An 8,185-nucleotide genomic window follows, 5' to 3' on the forward strand; every position below is an offset into this window, starting at 1 on the left:
TTTATTGGAGCATGTAACAAAGTCAATGTAATAATTGTGGATGTAATAAATGTTCATAAAGACTGAACTGATTAAATTGCTGAAGGTGGTTTGGAAGATGCATTTGTAAAATGTTTTAATGTTTTATATTTTGAAACAATAAATTATGGAACCAACTGCAAATTAGGCTATTTTAGATCTTCAGTAACAAGGAATGTATAATTAGATCAAGTGAAACAAGGAATGTATAATTTCTAATCTCTCCATAAAGGATACTTTATGATTGAGTGATCATAGTATGAGTGAATTAAATGTGAAAGCAACATAATTGAGTCCCAAATAAGAATTTTAATTGAGACAGTTACATTGGCTCTATGTATGAGGGAGATACGGATAAGGTTTAATGCATAAATAAACTAAAAGATAAGGTGGTAAGTAAGCAGTGGTAAAAAGTAACATTTCAAAGTATTTGACAAAAGTGCATTTCATTGAAGAAAACTAGGCAACAACGATCCATCTGTATTTACTAAGGAGGTAAAGACTAGCATTATAGTTATATAAGAGGCTTATGAGATTTTAAAGGTTAGTAGCAACAATGAATATTGGGAGTGTTTTGGAAACCAGCAAAGGAAAAAAATGGAATTAAAAAATAGACTTGTAAGACAGATTTAAACAAAACATAAGAGCTTTTACCAGTTGACAGAAGAGGAAGAGAGTAAATAAAATAAACATTCATCCCACAGAGGAACAATCAGAAGAAATTATCATAAGGAATGAGGAAATGGCAGAGATGTTGAACAAATATTTTGTGTCTATCTTCACACTAGAAGGCAGGGTTTTTTTTAGCAAGGACTTGTCCTGAGGTTTCTCTTGAGCTACATTTCAGGGGCTAACCTTTTATTCTCACTAACTCCTTCATTAGCTAAGATGCAGTCAATATATTTGTATTTGCATTGACATTTGGGATATTGAACTCACAGAAACATAATTAGAAGAATTTGTCAATATTTTCCACTTAAAGCCCCAACACACAAGGAAAGCTTAAAGTTTCACAACATCAAAAGACAATAGCTATAAGGATAACAATTGTTTTTGATAATCTGATATATACTTCATAAACAGATCCACATCAGATGCCATATTACTTGCCCTTCAGTCCTCCCTAGAACATCCTGACACCAAGAACAGCTCTGTAAGAAGCCAACTCATTGACTACAGTTCAGCCTTCAACACTATTATCCCCTCGAGACTGATTACTAAACTTAGTGATCTCGGACTAAGCCCCACACTCTGCAACTAGATCCTCAGTTTCCTGATCCACAGGCCACAATCAGTGAGGATTGGGGACAATATTTCATCCTCACTAACACTCAACATTGGAGCCCCTCAGGGGTGCGTACTCAGCCCCCTACATACCCATGACTGTATCGCCAAATACCAGACTAATGCCATTGACAAATTTGCTGATGACACCACCACGGTCAGTCGAATCTCAGATGGCGACAAAACAGACTATCAACGTGAGGTGGAAGACCTGGAAAAATAATGCACTGAGAACAACCTAGCTCTCATGGCCGGCAAAACCAAGGAACTCATTATTGACTTTTGATGGGATGTTACTCATGCCCCCCTACACATTAACAGCATGGAGGTGGAACAAGTGGAGAGTGTCAAGCTCCTGGGAGTGGTCATCAACAACAAGCTTCCTTGGACTCTTCATGTGGATGCACTGGTTACAAATGCCCAACAACGTCTCTTCTTCCTCATGCAGCTGAGAAAATTTGGCATGACAGCGAATAGCCTTGCCAACTTTTATAGGTGTGCCATCAAGAGCATTCTGTCAGATGTTTCTGGTATGGTAACTGTACCATTCAAGATTGGAGATGGCTACAGAGAGTGGTGAACTCAGCCTGGACAATCACAAAGGCCAGCCTCCTATCTGTAGAATCCATCTTAGAGTGCAGGTTCATAGTTCCTTGAAAGTGGAGTCCCAGGTAGTTCGGATAGTGAAGAAGGCATTTGGTCAGTTTGCTTTTATTGGTCAATGCATTGAGTGTAGGTGTTGGGAGGTCATGTCGCGGCTGTATAGGACATTAGTTAGGCCACTACTGGAAAACTGCATGCAATTCTTGTCTCCCTCCTTTCAGAAGGATGTTGTGAAACTTGAAAGGGTTCAGAAAAGGTTTACAAGGATATTTCCAGGGTTGGGGATTTGTGCAATAGGGAGAGGCTGAATAGGCTGGGGCTGTTTTCTCTGAAGTGTTAGGGCGTAGAGGTTATAAAGGTGAACCTTATAGAGGTTTATAAAATCATGAGGGGCATGGCTAGGGTAAGCAGACCAGCTTTTTTTCCGGGTGGGGGAATCCAAAACTAGAGGGTATAGACTTAAGGTGAGAGAGGAAAGCTTTAAAAGGGACCTAAACGGCAACGTTTTCACAGAGGTGGTGGTGTGTGGAATATGCTGCCAGAGGAAGTGGTGGAGGCTGGTACAATTACAACATTTAAAAGAGATATTGGGCCAAATGCAGCAAATGGGATTAGATTAATTTAGGATATCTGGTCGGCATGGATGAGTTGGACTGAAGGGGCTGATTATGTGCTGTATATCTCTATGACGCTATAACAAGATTTGGGGTCATAAACTATATAAGCAAAGATAGACAATTAGTTAATGGGCATGAAGCAAAAAACAGCATGTTCAAGTTGGCAAGATGTGCCTAGTGGATCAGTACAATGTTCAGTGCTGGGGCCTCAGCTATTTACAACTATATTAATGACTATATTAGGCAAAGAGACAGGAGAAACGTATATACGTTTGCTGATGATGTAATTCTGGATGTGAATGCAAGCTGTGAGGAGGACGCAACAAGCTAGAAAAGAATGTATATAGTTAAGTGAGTAAGTAACAAAGTGGAAAATAGTCTATACTGTGGGCTAGTGTGAAGTTATTAATTTTGGTCATAACAATGAATAAGCAGAATTTTTTAATGTGGGGAAGCTTGTAATCATTGATGTTTCAAGAGATTTGGGTATTTGTACAAAGAATATACAAAACATAGAAATGTATAAAACAATTAGGATTACCCTTTATTGCAATGGTGTTTCAGTACGAGATTAAATAATTCTTACCACAATTGTACAGGAAGATGGAGGGATAATACCCATAATACTATGAGAAATTTGGTCAAATATTTAAGAAAGGCTACATTTAACTTGTAGGTAGTACAGCTAGATTGGTCCCTAAATAAATTGAGCCTATAGTCTTCATATGTTTGGAAGGCAGAGAGGGAATTAAGAGGTACACACTCTAAGGTTGTTCCCAATGGCTGAGGAATCTAGAATATGGGGGCATATTTCCAAGATGAGTGAGTGATCATTTAGGTCCAATATAAGAAGAAATTTAATTGTCCAAAACGTTGTAAATCTTTCAAATTCTCTGCCCCTCAAGGCTGTGGATGCTCTTTCATTGAATAGATTTAAACTTGTGTGAGATTGATTTTTGCTGTCTCAGAAAATAAAGGAAACTGGGAGGAAGAGTGGAACATGACATGACATGGAAACCTGAGGTTAGCCATGATGAAATCGATGGGGGAACAGGCTCAACTCTTGCTCCTATTTCTTATGTGTTTATGCTGTTTCTGAAACTTATGATTAGGTTAATTGGAAATATTCAGGAGGTGAAGGCCAGAGAAGTCAACTTGACAAAAAGTTGAAGTTAACATGATAGTTATCTGGAAGTTCAGGATCATTCTTTTGAAATGGACAGAGACATTTCACTAAGTGGCTACCCAATTTGTGTTTAGTCTCATTAGAGTGGAGCAGAACACAATGTCACAGAGTCATAGAGATGTACAGCACGAAAACAGACCCTTCGGTCCAAACCATCCATGCTAACCAGATATCTTAAATTAATCTAGTCCCATTTGCCAGTACTTAGCCCATATCCTTCTAAACCCTTCCTTTTCATATACATATCCAGATGCCTTTTAAATATTGCAACTGTACCAGTCTCCACCACTTCTTCTGGCAGCTCAATTCCATACACGCATCACCCTCTGTGTAAAAAAGTTGCCCCTTCGGTCTCTTCTAAATCTTTCCCCTCTCAGCTTAAAACTATGCCCTCTAGTTTTGGACTGACCCACTCCGGCGAAAAGACTTTGTCTATTTACCCTATCAATGCCCCTCATGATTTTATAAACCTCTGTAAGTCACCCCTCAGCCTCAGACGCTCCAGGGAGAACAGCCCCAGCCTATTCAGCCTCTCCCTATATAGCTCAGATCCTCCAACCCTGGCAACATCCTTGTAAATCTTTTCTGAATCCTTTCAAGTTTCACATCACGCTTCTTATAGCAGGGAGACCAGAATTACAGGCACTAATCCAGAAGTGGCTTAACCAATGTCCTATACAGCTGCAACATAACCTCCTAACTCCTATACTTGTCAACAGCAAATATAGTACACTAAACTGAAAAGCATACAAGTAAACCATTGCGTCATGTGGTAGAGTTAGGGCCATAAAATTGTAAGAAAAAAGGAATAGATATAGGCCATTCACTCCATTGAGTCTGCTTCACCATTCAGTTAACTGATATGATCATGTTTATCTCCACTTTCCTGCTTTTCCCCCACAACCCTTGATTCTCTTTCTGATGAAAAATGTGTCTGCCTAACTCGTTAATAATCCAGCCTTTTGCAATAGAGAATTGTACAAATTCACTATCTTCTGATTGAAGTGATTCCTTCTCATCTGTTTTAAAAGTACCACTCCTTAATTTTAGATTTTGCTCTCTAATGCAAGGCTCTCTCACAAGGGAAAACAACTTGTTCACATCTATCCAGTCAAGCCCCCTAAGAATCCATTCTAAAGAATGGACACTGGACTTGAAATGTTAAATCTATTGTCACTCCACAGATGGTGACAAACCTGCTGAGTTTCTCCAGCTATTTCTGTTTTTGTTTGTCTCAGTTTCCAGCATCCACAGTTCTTTGTTTTGTTTTATTATCCCTGAAGAATCTTGCATGTTTCATTGTCCTCTCATTATTCTAAATTCCAATGCATACAGGCCCAACCTATTCATCATCTCATCATAAGGCAGTTGTTTGGGACCTTAGATTATGTGAAGGTAGGAATTAAAAGGGCAGGCGTTGCATCTCCTGTTCTTGAATGGAGAAGTGTCATGGGAAGGGGAAGGTGTGTTGGAAGAGTAATTGAGGAGTGGATCAAAATGTTGATCAAGGAGAGGAAGATATATTCAATTGTGAAATGATCCTGGAAGTGGTTCAAATAATGGAGGAATGGAAGGCGATTCTGGGAGGGAGGGAAGGAGATGAGAGGAAAGGAAATAATTCTTTTTTACAAATCTAATTTTGTTTGTGGTTTGCAGTTATCATTTAACTGAAAGCAAGGTTTTAACAATGTCTCCACTGGAAGAGAGTTTTAGTTTAATTAAGAAAAGAAGCTGGCTAAACCAGTTCCTCTTTTAGTGGCCCAGCAAGACCTTTTGCAGGAGGGGCATATAAATACAACTAGGAGACTCAGCTCCATCCAGGACTAAATTCTTCAGTTGATGGTAAGGAAATCTAATATTTTTGTAGAAATTTAATTTTGTACATAGTTTGTAGTCAGTATTTAATTGAGATCTACAGTTGAAATTCTAAACTTCCCAGCCTTAACTGATTTTTTTTAACAAAGACTCAATTAGAAGAGCTAGTTCCTCTATAAGCTTGCTATCTCGGCCTGTTGTGACAGGAGTATATAAACTAGTCAACTCAGTTTGACCTAACACTTGGGTGTGAATTACAAGAGCTTCAATAGAAAGGTCTTTTGCCCGAAACGTCGATTTTCCTGCTCCTCGAATGCTGCCTGACCTGCTGTGCTTTTCCAGCACCAGTTTGATCTAAACTCTGAATTATCAGCTGAGCTGTGTGATAATTGAATATGACAAATCAGATTAGACTGATGAATATGTGTCTGCACCATTATGATGGTCTCCATCTGAATCTTGGTGGAGCCAATATTCTTAGCAGCTGAATAACGAGGGAAGTATAAAGGATTTTGAACTAACTAGTGGAGCAACAAAATTAAATTTGGGAAGATGTGGCAAACCAAAAAGTAAGGTCAAGCTTAAAGAGAAAGATATAAATGTAGAAAATAGCAAACAACTTGACCAGAAGGGTTTGAGAGTGCGTAAAGCAATCAATAACACTGAAGTTTACCAAAAAAAAATGAAAGACTGCTGAATCTCATTTTTTTTGGCTCAGTTTGAGTCATGTCAAGTATGATGCAGTGATTCATTGTGAGGCTGAGGGAATTTCCTCACCTTATCTCATCAAACTTAATGCATTAATTCATATTTCAGACCTTATCATGAATATCATGTAAAATTTCCAAACTATCTTACTAAGTGCCATTCATGGGCATCTTTGCAATCACTGGACAGGAAAGACAATTGTGCACTCAAACAAGTGCTATCAGTCTGGTGCTGCCCTGCCCGGTTCCTGACATTTGCCCCAGATATGGCAAACAGGAGGCTATTGGAACCCTGCTTAGTGGGCAAGGACCTGAAGCTCCTGCTGGTCAAGGTAGTGCACAGTTGAGTCTTTTTTCTTTCTCCAGGAGCAGCAGTGCAGCCCATGACACGAGACCATGCCTGCCTGATCCAAGATTGCCATTCATGTTAGATCAGCTCAGTCATCTTGAGGAAGAAGGCCAATGTTCTTCTCCATGATACCACTTCTCTCCAATACCTCATATTCACTCTTTCTCGCTACCAGACCGATCTCCCACAAAAGCTCGTGTTCTACCACTCACACCGTGCATCCAACATTCTCCCTCACTCACCAGCATCCAACACCACTAATCTTGCACCCCTGTTGTGCAGCCTTCTCACTCGGGCAGACATGTGCCATGAGGTTGAATAGAAAAATTAAACCACGTTGAAAAGTTATGATATATGTTAATGAATTAGGTGAGGGAACTAAGTGTAATATCTCCAAGCTTGCAGATGACACAAAGCTATGGGGAAGAGTTAACTGTGAGGAGCATGCAGGATATTTCAGTGTGATATGGACACATTGAATGAGTGGGCAAATGCATGTCAGATGAAGTATAATGTCGGTAAATGTGAGGTTATCCACTGTGGTAACAAAAACAGGAAGGCAGATTATTATCTGAATGGTGATCATTTGAGAAAGGGGACGATGGAACTAGACTTGGGGGGTCTTTGTATGCTAGTTGTTGAAAGTAAGCACGCAGGTGCAGCAGGCAGTGAAGAAGGCTACTGGTATATTGGTCTTCATAGTGATACGATGTAAGTTCAAGAGCAGGGATGTTTTGCTTCAATTGTACAGGGCTTTAATGAGACCATACCTGGAGTACTGTGTGAAGTTTTGGTCTCCTTATCTGAGGAAGGGTATTCTGGCTATGGAGGGAGTGTTACAAAGGTTTGTCAGACTTATTCCTGGGATGGCAGGATTGACATATGAGGAGAGATTGAGTCAGTTATGATTGTATTCACTGGACTTCAGAAGAATGAAGGTTTCATAGAAATCTGTAAAATTCTAACAGCACCTGACAGGGTAAATACAAGAAGGATATTCCCCATGACCAGGGAGTCCAGAACCGTAGTCATGGGTCGAAAGGATACTGTGTAGGCGATTTAGTGTTGAGATGAGGAGAAATTTCTTCACCCAGAGAGCGATGAGCCTGTGAAATTCTCTGCCACAGAAAGGAGTTGAGGCCAAAACATTGAATGTTTTCAAGAAGGAATTAGATCTTTTAGCCCTAAGAATTATATCTATGAAGAATAAACAGGGTACTGAATAGGATGAACAGCCATGATCACATTGAATGATAGAGCAGGCTTGAAGGGGCAAATGACATACTCCTGTTCATATTTTCAATGTTTCTTTGCAAAGGCATCGAAGGTTATGGGTGAAAGGCAGGATAATGGACTTAAGGATTATCAGATCAGCCATGATCTGATTATCAGATTACCCACTGGGGTGGCACAGTGGCTCAGTGGTTAGCACTGCTGCCCCACAGTTCCAGGGACCTGGGTTCGATTCCCTCCTCGGGCAACTGTCTGTGTGGAGTTTGCACATTCTCCCTGTGTCTGCGTGGGGTTCCTCCGGGTGCTCTGGTTTCCTCCCACAGTCCAAAGATGTGCAGGTCAGGTAAATTGGCCATGATAAATTGCCCGTTGT

This window comes from Chiloscyllium plagiosum, unplaced genomic scaffold, assembly GCF_037043375.1.
Source record: "Chiloscyllium plagiosum isolate Xiang-an unplaced genomic scaffold, Cpla_swu_hap1 HiC_scaffold_12, whole genome shotgun sequence".
Lineage (NCBI taxonomy): Eukaryota > Metazoa > Chordata > Chondrichthyes > Orectolobiformes > Hemiscylliidae > Chiloscyllium > Chiloscyllium plagiosum.